The following is a 10018-nucleotide window of genomic DNA, read 5'->3' as shown; positions in this document are numbered from 1 at the left end:
CTGCTCAGGTCCCTTCCGACCCTACCAACTATGAAACTATGAAACTATGAAACTATAATCTACTGCCATACATAGCAAGCACAGAGGATTTTTTAAATACTCTGTTAAACTGTGCTTGCCTGTGTATGAGATAGGAAACAAGCTTATACTGTGTAAATTGCTGAAACCAATTTGTAATTGAATCAAAGGAATAAAAAAAAGCTAAATGTCTGTTAGGTTATCTGGTTCACAAGGTCTCAACCTGGGTTTACAGGAATGTCGAGGGTGATAAGCATGATCAACCTCCACATCTATATTGAGAATTACAACAGAAAGACTACGGTATAGTAAATTACTCAATAAGCACAATTACTCAAAATTACACTGCAAGCTAGTGCCAGACATCTGAGTTATCTGCAATACCATACTGTGTTTTGTGCCTGAAACATGAAGGAACTTGAAGACTAAAGTAATAGAAATGGGATGAAAATTAAATAGTTTTAACATGCAAGGTTATGCATTCATAACTAACAAAAGAAACATCTGCACTAAATTTGGAACTCTTCAGCTGAAAACACCTAAGGAAGAGAAAAATCTGGAGGTATGCATCAATCCCAGGATGACTGTGTCCCTCCAAAGTAATAATAAAAAAAAAGAACATTGCAATCATAAGATAGTGGCAAGGTATTTCCACTAGAGTGAACAAAGTTTTAACACCGTTGTAAAAGGCACTGATAAGAATTCATATTAAAAAATAAATTAATCAATTATGATGTGCTGCTGAATTCTTTCCATGGATTCCACTGGAATAGTCTCTTTAATTTTGGCAGACTTTTTTTTTTGTAGGAAAAAAGAGCAGGAGAAGATTCAAAGGTGGGAGACACACATGATGAAATACTTGGATAATAAAACCTATGAAGAAAGGTTAAAGTGAAGAGGGCATATTTAATTTAGAGAAAAGGTGACTGAGGGGTGACAGCAAAACTATAAGTATTTAATGAACATTATGAAGAGAACAGGATCAATTGTTCTCATTAGTCAACAAGGGCTGAACACAAAGTAGTAATAACTAAATTAAAGTTCAGCAGGGAAAATTTATAACTAGAACAGTCACATAATGGAACAAACTGCCAGTGGAGGTTACAGCATTTCTATCACTGAAGATATTCAAGGCTATTTTAAGAAAAATGAAATCCATCCTACAGCAATGGAAGCAACCAGACCTAGATAACCAAGTAGAAGTCTCTTCCATCCTGGATGATTCCATTATTCTGTAAGTACCCCTATGCTCAGCAGTAGCTACACTTTATGAAGTGATTCTGTTAATTTCCAAGAAGAAATTGTGTTGTAATATATATTAAGTGAAAAGAGAGCCAACTGTTTTTTTCCAATTAAAAGAAAACTAATGGCATTTCTGTTATCTACATTCAATTCATTTTCAGCAAAATCTATTCGTGCTTCTCTTCCTCCAAGAAACAATTATTTTCAATAGCAAATTCAGAGCTACCGCATACCAAGAATTGGGACTATATATATATATTTAAAATAGATTTAAAATAAAGTTAAAGAAAAACAGTTAAAAATATACGTATTTTTCAGATGTTGTTCAGATGCTAAGTGTTCAAATAGCAATGTGACTGGGTATTTTATTTACTGAAATAATTTAGCATTATATTGAATAACAAAAAAAAATAATGGCATAATCAGTTTCTAGATGTGCAAGTCTAAGTGGCACCAACCAAAGTGTACCTGTTACACATGCAAAATAGATAAATCTGCACCAAACTTCTGAGTGTTCATCTGAATTTTCTATGAGTCTACCATAATCATCTGACCTTCCCATTCTTATGTGACTCTAACTCACCAGAAAATAGCCATGCAACTTCTTGTGTTGTAGTAGCATTTCTGAAAAAAATATCTGTGGTTTGGGAAAGTAAGAATTGGTGTATGTCTCCTCCAAATTGTGTCCTATAATTAAAAACTTAAAAATTGTTCACTAGTTTTGGGTCCGTAGTTTGGGACTCAGATAGAAGTCCTGATTCTTAGAGCCAATTAGCAACAGCACATCTCTTTGATTTCAATGCGGGTATTGCTGTTTAAAACCTTTTCAGATATGGACTCTTTGTTTCCATGTTATATTATCTGCAACAACAGAAAACCTCATTGTTCTCCAAGGTAACAGCAACATTACAAACATCTGCTTGGGTAAGATCAAAACATATTACAATGACAATGATCCATATTATGAGCACTGGAGTAGAAGAGGTCTGAGGTAAGACTGCCATGGTAACAAAGATGAAAGAGCCACTTCACTTTTCTTTGAGAAGAGGCACTAATGGGTTGAGTTTGTAGCTAGGATGCTCTATAGAAATGGCAGAAGACAATTATTCCCTACGATGATTCTCACAAAAAAGATTAAGTTCTTTGGGAAAGGAGCTATTTCTTACTAATTGGATGTGTTTATATGGCATCTACCATAAAGGGACTTCTTCATGCTAGTCTTACAATAAATAACCCGAAATGCATTTTCAGTGTAATCCACCAATATATTTATCTATGTACAGTGAATTTGAACAATATGCATTTAACCAACTCAACTTATTTTTCATATTTTTTTCTAATGAGCGAGAAGTCAGTCACAGGAATTGGAAGTCAAAATGGCTAAGATTCCGAAGAGTCTCAGTTGCAACATCTAGGCATGCACTTTACTGTGGAGCATCACTGTCTACATGAGCAGTGCTATTAGACCAGAGTAAACTAATTAACTCAGCTGTAGGATAGTACTACCTGAAACAAGTACTATCTTATGGTGGAATTACTCATGCCACTGCAATGCATGTGTAGATGGTAACCAGGACTGACTGAGACATGAGGGTCATACAGAGGGTGTCTACACATGCATTTAATCCAGGATCAGTTTATTAGTGAGTAAACTACTCAGAAGTAAATGCTACTGGGCAGGTATCTACCCATGCAAGGAAGCAGGAGCAGATTTGCTGCTAATTACAGCAAACTGCGCCTGCTTCCTGGGGCCCTGCAGTGGGCCCCTGCTGTCACCAGGGGGAGGTCTAGACTCCTCCTAGGTGTCTAGAAGCTGGCAGGCTGGCAGGGAGCACTGGGCCAAGAGACAGGTGTCTCCTGGCCAGAGGTAGGACATTACACCCTGCCCCAGGTGCTGCCTGCTGCTAGGGTGGAGACAATGTCCCCCTGGCCCTGCAGCAGGGAACTCATGGCCCTAGTTGCCCAATCAGAGGCAGGGGACTTGGAAACAGGGGAAGAGCAGGTCCCAGCCCCCTACCCCGATTTCCTAGTGGGGCAACTAGCAGCTAGCTTGCTGCTAGATGCCCCACCAGCAGAGCAGGAAAGGAGGCTGGGACCTAGCCTCCCCTGCAGCTCTTTCCAAGCTCCCTACCTCCATCACCCAATTGGAGTATTGGGCTGGGACCTGTGCCTGACCAAAACAGTTCCCATCCCCTACTCCACAGGCTGGGTGGAGGCTGGGGAGCTCCGTGAGTGTGGAGCTGGGTGGGGAACAGGCTGGGGAGCTTGTTCCCTGCTCAACTCTGTGCTCATGGAGCTGGGTGGGGATCAGGCTCCCGAGTCCCCACCAGCAGGGGGCTTCCAGTGCCAGCTCTGCACCCTGGGGCTGGCATTGAGATACCCTTATCTCTCAGCCTAAGCACCACAGTTATGGGACTCAGGCTGGGAGACCCTTACCTCCCAGTGCTGGATCTGCAGTCCTGGGACCACCACTGGCAGACCCTTATCTCTCATCAAAGGCTCGCAACTGTGGGGCCAGCACTGGGAGATCCTTATCTCCCAGCACCAGCTCTGTGGTCATGGGCCTGGCACTGGGAGATAAAGGTCTCCCAGTGCCAGCTCTGCAATCACAAAGCTGGCAGTGGGAGATAAGGATCTCCCAGCCCCCACTCCCCGATCACGATCATGATAGGTGGGAATGTTAATAATTCTACATACTAACTGCTTATACACATACTTTTCTTTGCCTGATAGTTGGCCAAGAAGCCCAGTAATTAGAGACAAACTTTCAGTTATTTTTCCTTTCTTATCTCCTCTAAGCACTCAGGTATCACACAAAGGTTCACGGTAGAAAAACACCATGACTTGTCATGGAAACTGAAGAAACTGGTTAGTTCCCTTTTCTATCTTCAGCTTCTTTATTAAGGCAGACAGCTTAGCCAGAGTCACAGATAGCATATTTTTGTAAAACATACAATACTTTACTGACTTACAGAAGAAATCATAGTTATTATACAATACAGAAAAGGGTTTAATGAAAGTTCTAGCCCTTGAGCCCTTCTAGAAAGGTAACAATAGCATTGCACTTTTGGTATAATTATTAAGTAATTCAATTTTTTTAATGAAAGTTTAACAAGAACTCCAAGTAATATTTTTGTCTCCTGCTGAATTCTCAAAATTGGCATTTTTCCTTTAACTTCCTTAGTATTTTCTACCAAGCCAACTCTCTTGTTCAAATCAGATATTTGAGAAGAAACAATATAGTGCTTGCTAGAAACGAATTTGAAGGTGCCTCAAATTAGACTGGCCAAAAGGAAGATTCTCCCCTAAAGGTAACTTTGCTCTGAAAAAAACTGCTTTATACTGGATGGTCAATGGGACTACTCCCAATGCATAAATATAAATATAAACATAAGCACACATCTTGACAAATCATTCAATGAGCTTGAGTTAAATGTTGGCAGGGGCATTTTTTCAGCATGGGGACACTGATACATGTGACATTCCAAGCACTTTTATTAAAGCAGCTCTCAGAGCCACTCTAATTAGGGTGGCCATCATAGAGGACATTCCAGTTTTCTGCTACTCTATCCTTTGTCCTCTTAAAGAGGAAAATAGAGGACATAAAGGTGTCTGGCTTCATATCAATAGAGGACAGAGGACAACTGAACTGTCCTCTATGATGGCTACCCTAGCTCTAATTAAAGTTAGACCTCCCTTCCAACCCTAGAAATCTATAAAGTCCCTCACCTGCTCCCTCCTCCCCCACTCCCAGAGCACCTGTATAAATGCCCATAGATAGTTTCTTGGGGTTATAGATCAGAGTTATCCAATTTCCAAACAGCCAGGGCCACATGCCCCATGGGCTACATGAACTTCTCCACACTTCACACGTGGGAACCCACCCACTGCACCATACATGACACTCTGTTTCACTTTCAGCTGCCTAGACATGGGCTGCCCCCTATACCACCCTGCATCAGTCATCAAGGGTGTAGGCTGCACTGCCCAAGCCACTGAGGTAGTACTACGCAGCAGAAGCCATAGGATGAAGAAGAAGCCCAGTGATAAAAGCAGTGGCACCAGATGGGAGCCCAGGGGCCACATGATAACCTCGCATGGGCTACATGTGGCCTGCAGGCTGTCAGTTGAGCAGACCTGATGGATAATTCATAGGATCTTACAAAGGTATGGCTGGAAGGAAGCTCATGAGGTCACTTTTCCCAGGACCTTGCTCAGGGCAGGATCATCCCTGACTAAAACATCTTAGCCAAGTGTCTGTTCAACATGCTCTTGAAAATTTTCAGGGATGGAGAGTCCACAACTGGTATATGAAACTTGCACCAATATTTAACAACTCTCATAGTCAGAAAGTTCTTCCTAATACCCAACCTAAATGTCATCTGCTGCAATTTGAAGCCATTGCTCCTAGTTGTGTCCCCTACAACCACAGAGAAAAAGTCCACCTCCATTCCCTTTGTAAGTGCCCTTCCTGTCTTGAAGACTGTTATCAAATCCCACTTCTCCAGACTAAATGACCCAATTTCTTTTAGCCTTTCATTGTATGTCAGGTTCCCAGGCCTCTAATCATTTCTATAACTCTCCATTGCCTCTTTCTAATCTGTCCACATCTTTCTTGAAGTGTGGAGCCCAAAACTAGACACAATACTCTAAGTGAGGCTTCACCAATGCCAGGTAGAGTGGAAGAATTACTTCCCTTGATTGTCAAGTGATGTGGCTATTAATACAATAGAACATACTGTTAGGTTTTTTTGCAACAAGAGCATGCTGTTGGTCCATATTCAGCTTATGATCCATTATACCTCCTAGGTCCTTCTCTGCAGTACTGCATTCTAGCCAGTCATTCCTCCATTTTTTTTCATAGATTTTGTAGACATTAGGGCTGGAACGGACCTCAGAAGATCATCAAGTCCATCCCCCTACCCCAGGGGCAGGAACTCAGCAGGGATCATAGGATCCCAGCAAGATAAACATCCAAATTGCTCTTGAAGGCATTCAAAGTAGGTACTTGAACCACACCAGGTGGCAGTCTATTCCAGACCTTGGGGGATCAGACAGTAAAGAAGTTCTTCCTTATATCCAGCCTGAAACGGTCATGGAGGAGTTTGTGACTGTTCGACCTTGTCATCCCTTGGGGAAAACTGGTGAACAGATGTTCCCCCAGATCCTGGTGAGCACCCCTTATAAACTTATAAGTGGCCACCAGATCACCCCTGAGCCTGCGCTTTTCCAGGCTGAAGAGTCTCATGGCTCTCAGCCTCTCATCATAAGATCTGTTTTCCTGACCTTTGATCATGCATGTGGCTCTCCTCTGCACTCTCTCAAGCTTCTCCACATCCTTTTTGAATTGTAGAGCCCAAAACCAGACGCAGTACTCCAGCTGTGGCCGCACCAAGGCAGAGTACAACAGGAGAATGACATCCTGGGATCTGCTTGAGAAGCATTTATAGATGCAAGCCAGCATTTTGCTCACTTTACTAGCTGCAGCATCACATTGAAGGCTTATGTTCATCTTGTGGTCAATGATGACCCCCAAGTCCATTTTGCCCATAATGCTAGCTGGTGTAGCATGGCCAAGCCTATAAGCATGCTGCGGGTTTTTCTTCCTAAGGTGGAGGACCTTGCAGGATCTGGGGGAATGTCTGTTCACCAGAGTGCCCCAGGTGATGACAAGGTCGAACAGTCACAAACTCCTCCATGACTATTTCAGGCTGGACATAAGGAAGAACTTTACTGTCCGAGCCCCCAAGGTCTGGAATAGACTGCCACCTGACGTGGTTTAAGCACCTACTTTGAACGCCTTCAAGAGCAATTTGGATATTTATCTTGCTTGGATCCTATGATCCCTGCTGACTTCCTGCCCCTGGGGCAGAGGGCTGTACTTGATGATCTTCCGAGGTCCCTTCCAGCCCTAATGTCTAATGTCATTAGTGCCCAGAGGAGGTATGCAATCACCTTGGGCCACGTCAGCAGTCAGTCTGGGGCTATAACTACAGAACCTGAAAAGGGAGTGTGTGTACAAGCACAGAGCACACAAGGGGCCATAGGGGGCCTGGTGCCAGAGGAGTGCAACAGTCAAGGGCCAGAGGGGACCTTGCACCAGAAGGGTGCACTCAGATTGGGACAGGGGCTCAGTGACAGAAAGAGAGTGAACGGAGCTAATGCCTCAAAGCCAGGTCTGACTCAGTGGGTGTAGGCTAAAAGGCCAAGCCAGATTAAAGGGGCCAGGACTGAGTAAGCCAAGACCCCAACAGAGGGAACAACATCAGTGTAACACCCGCAAGGCAGGGGGCATGGTATAGGGCAGGTTTGGAGCCACGCAATTAGCCCATAAGGCTTAAGGTGTCTCATTAGGCACCAGCTTGGAGCGAGACCTGGGAAGGGGTCCACATACCTGTAGAGTCTAGTAGGATTCAACAGGATGGTGGCCACACAGAAACTCATAGGCAGCCTCCCTACTTATTATTTTTGGGACGTGACAGGACATGGCCAACAAGACTGGAAAGCACCCTCAGGGCAGAGCTGGCATGATTACATATCCATAGGGGCATCACAGCCATCCCTGGAGACCCCGCACTGTGACAAGTATGACCAAGTTTATACTTTTTGTAGAATTTCTTTAAGAGTACTATGTCCTTTCATTCAGAAACTTCCACTAGTCATTTAGGCTAGAGACAGACATTACATATAAAATGGTTTAGGTGATCAGAAACTGGTTTAAACCTGTAACAGAACAGATGTTCAGTGTACATAAACCAGTTTGAAAATGGCTGAAACCAGTTTAAGATAAACCTGGTTGAACATAGTATCAGACTTAACTGATTTGGGTCAAACCGGTTTATGCAATGTCTCTCACAAACCTCTTGCTGGTTTAAGATAAACTAGACTCCCCCAGCATCCCAGCATGCTCTCTGGGCTGGGCGGGGCTCTCTGCTCCATAGCAGAGCTGACCCCTTTATTCTGCTCTCTCACTGGAGCTCCAGCAGAGACTGCAGGCACAGCAGGGTCTTCCTGGCCTCCCCCTGCCCTACCCTGCCCTTGCTGCTCAAGCAGGAATCCCCCCTCCCTCCCTCCTGTGTCCCACAGCATGGACCCCAGCCCCACAGACCCTAGGCGTGTGGTATGCTAGCAAATGCCGAGAGGTATCTGTGTGTGTGTGTGTGTGTGTCTCCAATTTCACTGAGATAGGCATACAGAACAGTGACTGCTTAGGGCTTTTTTGGAGCTAATCAGCAGGTCAGATGGTAAGCTGTTTAAGAAGAGATTGAAATACTGGAGAGAGGGTATTGTTTTTCTGATGGGTTGATAAACACTGTTATCATTCCCCTGTTGGCTTGCTCACATGTCAGTTTGCTGAAGACAGTATAAAGAAGCAGTGAGGGAGATTGAAGAGCTCCATATCATTCACAGTTTCATGCACTGCACACTCCCCCTTACCTCTGAGTGCTAGCAGGGGGCTGGGGGCTGGAAACACTCCTGCCTCTTGAGCAGCTAGCTGGGAGAAGCCTGAGATGGTGCAGGCAGACCTCCCTAATCAAAGCGTCCTGCCAGGGCCTGGCTACACCCCCACCCCCAGCTCAGCACAAGGGAAGGGAGGGCTGCTTTAGCACCCCCAGCTTCTAGCCTGAGACACTGCAGGCATGTGCCTGATTTTCCTCAGTCTAGAGAGAATGTCTGTCCACTTACAGACCAGTTTAGCCTAGCCAGCTTAGACTAACCTGCAAAGATTGAATTAATTCAGGCTTAGGCTTTTTGAATGTCTGTTCCTAGCCCATGAAATCCTCCCTGCTGCTCTGCCCTTTTACCTTTACCCCGAGGCTTTCAACAGCCCTATCTCCCATTGGTGTCTGGTGCCTCTTGAGTCGGGGGGGTACGTGCCCCCCCAATACCAGTCAGTGACCGGGGGGTGGGGTCCCCTGATGGCCAATCCCACTGGCTGGGGGAGGAGGGTCCCCCACAGCCAATCTCACTCACCGTAAAAGCAGCCACGTGGCTTCCAGAACTCCCACAGCCACTTTTGGAAATAGCGTGGCCCAATAGCGTGGGAGGTAGGAGCAGCGGGGAGAGGAAGGACACAGGCACACGTGTGTCTTACACACACGTGTGCCCCCCTACCTGACCCGGAGCGGAGGCGAGAGCAGCAGAGGCGAACAGAGCAGCAGCAGGGGCAGCAGCAGCTGATCCCCCTAAGGTAAGTGGGGCAGAGAGGCCGACGCAGCTGAGCCGGATCCGGAGGGGAAGCCCCCCGGATCCCTCTTAGCTAAGCCGGTAGGGAGCCGCACTCCCGAGCCGCATGAACAGAGCGCACAAACAGGCATGGTCTGTAAAAGCGCGCTGGCGTTTGTACCGGCATTCATGCCGGAGGGGGAGCAGGAGGGGCCCAGAGGCCGACTCGTGTTAGCGTGGGCCAGAGGACCCGAACTCAGCTAGGAACTCCTACGATGGTGTCGACACAGAGTGCTACCAGGGCCCCTGCCCGGGGGGCGCAGCCTTCCCGGGGCTTGTCTGAGGCCTCCAGATGAAGCCCATGGGGGTGCTGGCATCCCCCAACTCCCTGGCCTGCGGGAGCTGCCCAGCAAGGCCTGGGGGGGCAGAGACCGGAGACCCCCACACCTGTCCTGCAGGCGCCCGCCTTAGGGCCCTGGAGGCGCAGGTGAGGGAGCTCCAGGAGGAGGTTAGCAGGCTAAGGGGAATCAGGGAGGCAGAGGAAGAAATTGACAGCTATTTTCTTTCCCTGCAGGGTTGTACGACCAAGGAG

Source organism: Crocodylus porosus, unplaced genomic scaffold (genome assembly GCF_001723895.1).
Source record: "Crocodylus porosus isolate Cpor-Errol unplaced genomic scaffold, CroPor_comp1, whole genome shotgun sequence".
NCBI classification, from domain to species: domain Eukaryota; kingdom Metazoa; phylum Chordata; order Crocodylia; family Crocodylidae; genus Crocodylus; species Crocodylus porosus.
This window is presented reverse-complemented; position numbering follows the sequence as displayed.